Source organism: Chrysemys picta, unplaced genomic scaffold, assembly GCF_011386835.1.
Source record: "Chrysemys picta bellii isolate R12L10 unplaced genomic scaffold, ASM1138683v2 scaf36, whole genome shotgun sequence".
Taxonomy (NCBI): Eukaryota; Metazoa; Chordata; order Testudines; family Emydidae; genus Chrysemys; species Chrysemys picta.
In genome coordinates this window covers 77,501-85,000 of record NW_027052743.1, presented here as the reverse complement: position 1 = coordinate 85,000, position 7,500 = coordinate 77,501, and the positions used below count along the sequence as shown (strand labels likewise).

Below are 7,500 nucleotides of genomic sequence, written 5' to 3'. Positions count from 1 at the left end.
AGGCAGGTCGAAAAAGCCAAAGCCCCGCCTTCGGCGGTACGAAACTGGAACCGGGCGCCACCTCGTGGTTCCCTCGGTCGGCCGAGACGGCGTGGGGCGACCCCTTCCGGACATCCGCGAGACGACCGGCCGTCAGGTCAACCCATTCGCTCCAAAGGGGTTGACCTGGTGGCCGAGAGGGGACTTTGAAAATTTTTCGGACTTGGAAAACTTTTTTTTTTTTTTTTTTCCCCCAGCCCGCTTCCTCCGGGTTGACCCGGTGGCCGAGCGTCTCGCCGTCCCCGGACGCGGCGAGGGACTGCCTCCCGGCCGTCAGGATCGGGCCCACGGAAGTCTGATTTTAAAAAAAATTGGCCGACGCCACCGCGGAGGGCTACCCGAGCACCCCGGGCCCCGGAGCCGGAAAAGGGAAAAAAAGGATCGGGCCCACTAGAGACATGGACCCGGCCGCCAAGCAGGCCGCCCTGGGCTGACCCTCCCCGGCCGCAGCGAGGGACTGCCTCCCGGCCGACAGGATCGGGCCCCTGGAAGTCTGGGGGTGGGGGGGGGAAATCGCCCCACGCCTCCGAGGAGGGCTGCCCGGGCGGGCCTGGCCCCGGAGCTCGAAAAAAAAAAAAAGGATCGGGCCCACTAGAGACATGGACCAGGCCGCCCTGGGCTCACCCTCCCCGGCCGCAGCGAGGGACTGCCTCCCGGCCGACTGGATCGGGCCCCTGGAAGTCTGGAAAAAAGACTGGAACCTGACGCCTCCGAGGAGGGGGCGCCCAGGGAAGGAGGGAGATCCGGGTTGACCTGGTGACCGGACGGGAAAGAGGCCACCGGGCGTCCCCCCCCTTAAAACCTAGGGGTTGACCTGGTGGCCGGAAAGCGAACCGGCCAGCAGGTGAACCCTTTCGATTCCACGGGTTGACCTGGTGCCCGGGAAGCGAACCGGCCAGCAGGTGAACCCGTTCGATTCCACGGGTTGACCTGGTGCCCGGGAGGGGACTCTGAAAATTTTTCAGCCCTTTCGACTCGGGGTTGACCTGGTGGCCGAGAGGGGACTCGCACGGCAGGCAAGCCGCCCTGGGCTGACCCTCCCCGGCCGCAGCGAGGGACTGCCTCCCGGCCGACAGGATCGGGCCCCTGGAAGTCTGGGGGGGGGGGAAATCGCCCCACGCCTCCGAGGAGGGCTGCCCGGGCGGGCCTGGCCCCGGAGCTCGAAAAAAAAAAAAAGGATCGGGCCCACTAGAGACATGGACCAGGCCGCCCTGGGCTCACCCTCCCCGGCCGCAGCGAGGGACTGCCTCCCGGCCGACTGGATCGGGCCCCTGGAAGTCTGGAAAAAAGACTGGAACCTGACGCCTCCGAGGAGGGGGCGCCCAGGGAAGGAGGGAGATCCGGGTTGACCTGGTGACCGGACGGGAAAGAGGCCACCGGGCGTCCCCCCCCTTAAAACCTAGGGGTTGACCTGGTGGCCGGAAAGCGAACCGGCCAGCAGGTGAACCCTTTCGATTCCACGGGTTGACCTGGTGCCCGGGAAGCGAACCGGCCAGCAGGTGAACCCGTTCGATTCCACGGGTTGACCTGGTGCCCGGGAGGGGACTCTGAAAATTTTTCAGCCCTTTCGACTCGGGGTTGACCTGGTGGCCGAGAGGGGACTCGCACGGCAGGCAAGCCGCCCTGGGCTCACCCTCCCCGGCCGCAGCGAGGGACTGCCACCCGGCCGACTGGATCGGGCCCCTGGAAGTCTGGAAAAAAGAATGGAACCTGACGCCTCCGAGGAGGGGGCGCCCAGGGAAGGAGGGAGATCCGGGTTGACCTGGTGACCGGACGGGAAAGAGGCCACCGGGCGTCCCCCCCCCTTAAAACCTAGGGGTTGACCTGGTGGCCGGAAAGCGAACCGGCCAGCAGGTGAACCCTTTCGATTCCACGGGTTGACCTGGTGGCCGGAAAGCGAACCGGCCAGCAGGTGAACCCGTTCGATTCCACGGGTTGACCTGGTGCCCGGGAGGGGACTCTGAAAATTTTTCAGCCCTTTCGACTCGGGGTTGACCTGGTGGCCGAGAGGGGACTCGCACGGCAGGCAAGCCGCCCTGGGCTGACCCTCCCCGGCCGCAGCGAGGGACTGCCTCCCGGCCGACAGGATCGGGCCCCTGGAAGTCTGGGGGGGGGGGAAATCGCCCCACGCCTCCGAGGAGGGCTGCCCGGGCGGGCCTGGCCCCGGAGCTCGAAAAAAAAAAAAGGATCGGGCCCACTAGAGACATGGACCAGGCCGCCCTGGGCTCACCCTCCCCGGCCGCAGCGAGGGACTGCCTCCCGGCCGACTGGATCGGGCCCCTGGAAGTCTGGAAAAAAGACTGGAACCTGACGCCTCCGAGGAGGGGGCGCCCAGGGAAGGAGGGAGATCCGGGTTGACCTGGTGACCGGACGGGAAAGAGGCCACCGGGCGTCCCCCCCCTTAAAACCTAGGGGTTGACCTGGTGGCCGGAAAGCGAACCGGCCAGCAGGTGAACCCTTTCGATTCCACGGGTTGACCTGGTGCCCGGGAAGCGAACCGGCCAGCAGGTGAACCCGTTCGATTCCACGGGTTGACCTGGTGCCCGGGAGGGGACTCTGAAAATTTTTCAGCCCTTTCGACTCGGGGTTGACCTGGTGGCCGAGAGGGGACTCGCACGGCAGGCAAGCCGCCCTGGGCTCACCCTCCCCGGCCGCAGCGAGGGACTGCCACCCGGCCGACTGGATCGGGCCCCTGGAAGTCTGGAAAAAAGAATGGAACCTGACGCCTCCGAGGAGGGGGCGCCCAGGGAAGGAGGGAGATCCGGGTTGACCTGGTGACCGGACGGGAAAGAGGCCACCGGGCGTCCCCCCCCCTTAAAACCTAGGGGTTGACCTGGTGGCCGGAAAGCGAACCGGCCAGCAGGTGAACCCTTTCGATTCCACGGGTTGACCTGGTGGCCGGAAAGCGAACCGGCCAGCAGGTGAACCCGTTCGATTCCACGGGTTGACCTGGTGCCCGGGAGGGGACTCTGAAAATTTTTCAGCCCTTTCGACTCGGGGTTGACCTGGTGGCCGAGAGGGGACTCGCACGGCAGGCAAGCCGCCCTGGGCTGACCCTCCCCGGCCGCAGCGAGGGACTGCCTCCCGGCCGACAGGATCGGGCCCCTGGAAGTCTGGGGGCGGGGGGAAATCGCCCCACGCCTCCGAGGAGGGCTGCCCGGGCGGGCCTGGCCCCGGAGCTCGAAAAAAAAAAAAAGGATCGGGCCCACTAGAGACATGGACCAGGCCGCCCTGGGCTCACCCTCCCCGGCCGCAGCGAGGGACTGCCTCCCGGCCGACTGGATCGGGCCCCTGGAAGTCTGGAAAAAAGACTGGAACCTGACGCCTCCGAGGAGGGGGCGCCCAGGGAAGGAGGGAGATCCGGGTTGACCTGGTGACCGGACGGGAAAGAGGCCACCGGGCGTCCCCCCCCTTAAAACCTAGGGGTTGACCTGGTGGCCGGAAAGCGAACCGGCCAGCAGGTGAACCCTTTCGATTCCACGGGTTGACCTGGTGCCCGGGAAGCGAACCGGCCAGCAGGTGAACCCGTTCGATTCCACGGGTTGACCTGGTGCCCGGGAGGGGACTCTGAAAATTTTTCAGCCCTTTCGACTCGGGGTTGACCTGGTGGCCGAGAGGGGACTCGCACGGCAGGCAAGCCGCCCTGGGCTCACCCTCCCCGGCCGCAGCGAGGGACTGCCACCCGGCCGACTGGATCGGGCCCCTGGAAGTCTGGAAAAAAGAATGGAACCTGACGCCTCCGAGGAGGGGGCGCCCAGGGAAGGAGGGAGATCCGGGTTGACCTGGTGACCGGACGGGAAAGAGGCCACCGGGCGTCCCCCCCCCTTAAAACCTAGGGGTTGACCTGGTGGCCGGAAAGCGAACCGGCCAGCAGGTGAACCCTTTCGATTCCACGGGTTGACCTGGTGGCCGGAAAGCGAACCGGCCAGCAGGTGAACCCGTTCGATTCCACGGGTTGACCTGGTGCCCGGGAGGGGACTCAGAAAATTTTTCAGCCCTTTCGACTCGGGGTTGACCTGGTGGCCGAGAGGGGACTCGCACGGCAGGCAAGCCGCCCTGGGCTGACCCTCCCCGGCCGCAGCGAGGGACTGCCTCCCGGCCGACAGGATCGGGCCCCTGGAAGTCTGGGGGCGGGGGGAAATCGCCCCACGCCTCCGAGGAGGGCTGCCCGGGCGGGCCTGGCCCCGGAGCTCGAAAAAAAAAAAAAGGATCGGGCCCACTAGAGACATGGACCAGGCCGCCCTGGGCTCACCCTCCCCGGCCGCAGCGAGGGACTGCCTCCCGGCCGACTGGATCGGGCCCCTGGAAGTCTGGGGGGGGGGGGGGGAATGGAACCTGACGCCTCCGAGGAGGGGACGCCCAGGGAAGGAGGGAGATCCGGGTTGACCTGGTGACCGGACGGGAAAGAGGCCACCGGGCGTGCCCCCGTTAAAACCCCTAGGGGTTGACCTGGTGGCCGGAAAGCAAACCGGCCAGCAGGTGAACCCTTTCGATTCCACGGGTTGACCTGGTGCCCGGGAAGCGAACCGGCCAGCAGGTGAACCCGTCCGATTCCACGGGTTGACCTGGTGCCCGGGAGGGGACTCTGAAAATTTTTCAGCCCTTTCGACTCGGGGTTGACCTGGTGGCCGAGAGGGGCCTCGCACGGCAGGCAAGCCGCCCTGGGCTCACCCTCCCCGGCCGCAGCGAGGGACTGCCCCTCCCCACCCCCCGGCTGACAGGATCGGGCGCACTGGAAGTCCGGGACAGTATTTTCCCCGACGCCGGGGAGGGCGGGCGGAGGGGCTCTGGCGGCCAGCCCGGGCCCCGGAGCTCGAAAAGGAAAAAAGGACCGGGCCCGCGAGAGACGGGGGCCCTGCCGCAGGGGGGGGGGCAGTCCGACCGGGGCTCACCGTGCGGCAGGCCCGGGCGTCGGCAGGGGAAAGCGGGCGAGGAGGCGCGGGGCCGGGTGCCTACGGCCATACCGGACCGAACGCCCCCGATCCCGTCCGATCTCGGAAGGTAAACCGTCCCGGGCCTGGCTAGTACTTGGATGGGTGACCGCCTGGGAATCCCAGGTGCCGTAGGCAGCTTTTCCCGGTCCGAGTCAGCTCTCTCTCCTTTTCTGGGGGGGAAGGAGAGGGGGGGACGGGCCGGAAAGCCCCTCGTCGCTCCTGCCGAGTCGGAGGTCGCGGCCGCAGGTCACGGGTCTGGGCGCCTGGGGTCCGGCTCCCCACCCACCCGGCTTCCTCCGCGGAGGACCCCCCCCGGGGCCACCGAAGCCGCTGGGGGAGACCCCGGGCATGGGGCGGACTGGCCCGGACCCTCCCGGCCGCCGGCCCGCAGGTCCGCCCCGAATCCCCCCCCGCGGCCACCCAGGCCAGGCCTGGCCAGGCGGGACGGACGGCGGGTGTCCAGCGCCCAGCGGCTTCCTCCAGCGGGGACCCACGGACCCCAAAGCCGCAGGGGGAGGCCCCGGGCCCGGGACGGACTCGCTCGGACCCCCTGCGCCCGGCCGCCGGCCCGCGGGACCGCCCCGAATCCCCCCGCGGCCACCCAGGCCAGGCCTGGCCAGGCGGGACGGACGGCGGGTGTCCAGCGCCCAGCGGCTTCCTCCAGCGGGGACCCACGGACCCCAAAGCCGCAGGGGGAGGCCCCGGGCCCGGGCCCGACTCGCTCGGCCCCCCCGCCTCCCCTGCGCCCGGCCCCCGGCCCGCGGGACCGCCCCGAATCCCCCCGCGGCCACCCAGGCCAGGCCTGGCCTGGCGGGACGGACGGCGGGTGTCCAGCTCCCAGTGGCTTCCTCCAGCGGGGACCCACGGACCCCAAAGCCGCAGGGGGAGGCCCCGGGCCCGGGACGGACTCGCTCGGCCCCCCCGCCTCCCCTGCGCCCGGCCCCCGGCCCGCGGGACCGCCCCGAATCCCCCCGCGGCCATCCAGGCCAGGCCTGGCCTGGCGGGCCGGTGTGCGGCTCCCCCGGGCTTCCTCCCCCGACGACCCGCGCCCCCCTGAGCCGCAGGCGGAGACCCCGGCCCCGGGGCGGACCGGCCCGGGCTCGCTCGAGCCCCCTGCGCCCGGCCCGCAGGACCGCCCCCCCGAATCCCCCGGGAGAGGCCCGGCCTGCACGCCACTGACGACCCGCGGCCCCCAAAGTCGCAGGAGGCGCCCCCCCCCGGTTAGCCCCGTCTCGCTCCGCGCCCCCCGCCCCTCGCTGCCGGGACCGGGCGCCGCCCCAGAGTCAGCCGCAGCCGGCCGGCCTGAGAGCTGCCCTCCTGTGGACGACGGTGAGTTTACCTTGATACTAACCGGCCGTCAGCCAGGTCAACCCCATTGCTAGACTGGGGTGGACCTGGTGGCCGAGTGGGGACTTGGAACATTTGACAGCTGCTTCCCGGGGCTTGACCGGTTGTCCTGAACGCCCCCCACCCCCAGCCCCAGCCCCCGGCTCCTGCTCCCCTCTCCCCAGCCTCGGTGCTCCGCTCCCTGCCTCGGAGGCTGCCTCTCTGCGGCGCCTGCATCGCCTCCGAGGACGCGCACCCTCCGGAGGCTGGACGTAAACCCACCACTGCCGCTGACCCGGCTCTCCGAGGGACGACTGTGAGGCCTCCCCCCCCCCCCCACCCCCGGACCGCCCTGGGGACGACTGCTAAGCCTCCCCCACCGGACCGCCCGGGGCAAGACTGCTAAGCCTCCCTCCCACACACACACACACACACTGTCGGGGGAGGACTATTAAGCTTTCCCCCTGGAGCGCCCGGGGCGGACGACTGTTAAGCCTGCCCCCGGAGTCCTCGGGGGAGGACTATTAAGCTTTCCCCCCTGGAGCGCCCGGGGGGGGACGACTATTAAGCCTGGCCCCCGGAGTCCTCGGGGGACGACTATTAAGCCTCCCCCGGACTGGCCGGGGGGCGACTATTAAGCCTCCCCCGGACCTGCTCCGTCTCGACTATTAAGCCCCCCTCTGTGGTCCTCAAGACCACTGCCGTGCTGCCCTCGGAGTGGGGTGACACCCGGGCCGGAAAGCAAACCGGCCACCAGGTCAACCCGTCGAATCCAATGGGTTGACCTGGTGGCCGGAAAGCAAACCAGCCGCCAGGTCAACCCGTCGAAACCAATGGGTTGACCTGGTGGCCGGAAAGCAAAACGGCCGCCAGGTCAACCCAGTAGATTCAGCGGGTTGACCTGGTGGCCGAACGGGGACTTTGAAAATTTGACAGCCGCTTCCCGGGGGTTGACCTGTTGTCCCGGTGGGGACTTTGAACATTTGACAGCCGCCTCCCAGGGCTTGACCTATTGTCCCGGTGGGGACTTTGAGAATTTTACAGCCGCTTCCCGGGGCTTGACCTGGTGGCCGAGTGGGGACGTTGAACATTTGACAGCCGCTTCCAGGGGGTTGACCTGTTGTCCTGAACGCCCCCCACCTCCCCCCCGGCTCCTGCTCCCCACTCCCCAGCCTCGGTGCTCCGCTCCCTGCCTCGGAGG

The 7,500-nt window shown here is 69.2% G+C and overlaps 1 non-coding gene across 1 annotated transcript; it reads left to right on the top strand.

Moving 5' to 3' along the window:
• The first annotated feature begins 4,989 nt into the window (after positions 1 to 4,989).
• Positions 4,990 to 5,108, top strand: LOC135977832 (5S ribosomal RNA). Its single transcript, XR_010595277.1, has one exon. It is a non-coding gene; the product is annotated as a 5S ribosomal RNA (ribosomal RNA).
• Positions 5,109 to 7,500: the final 2,392 nt, after the last annotated feature.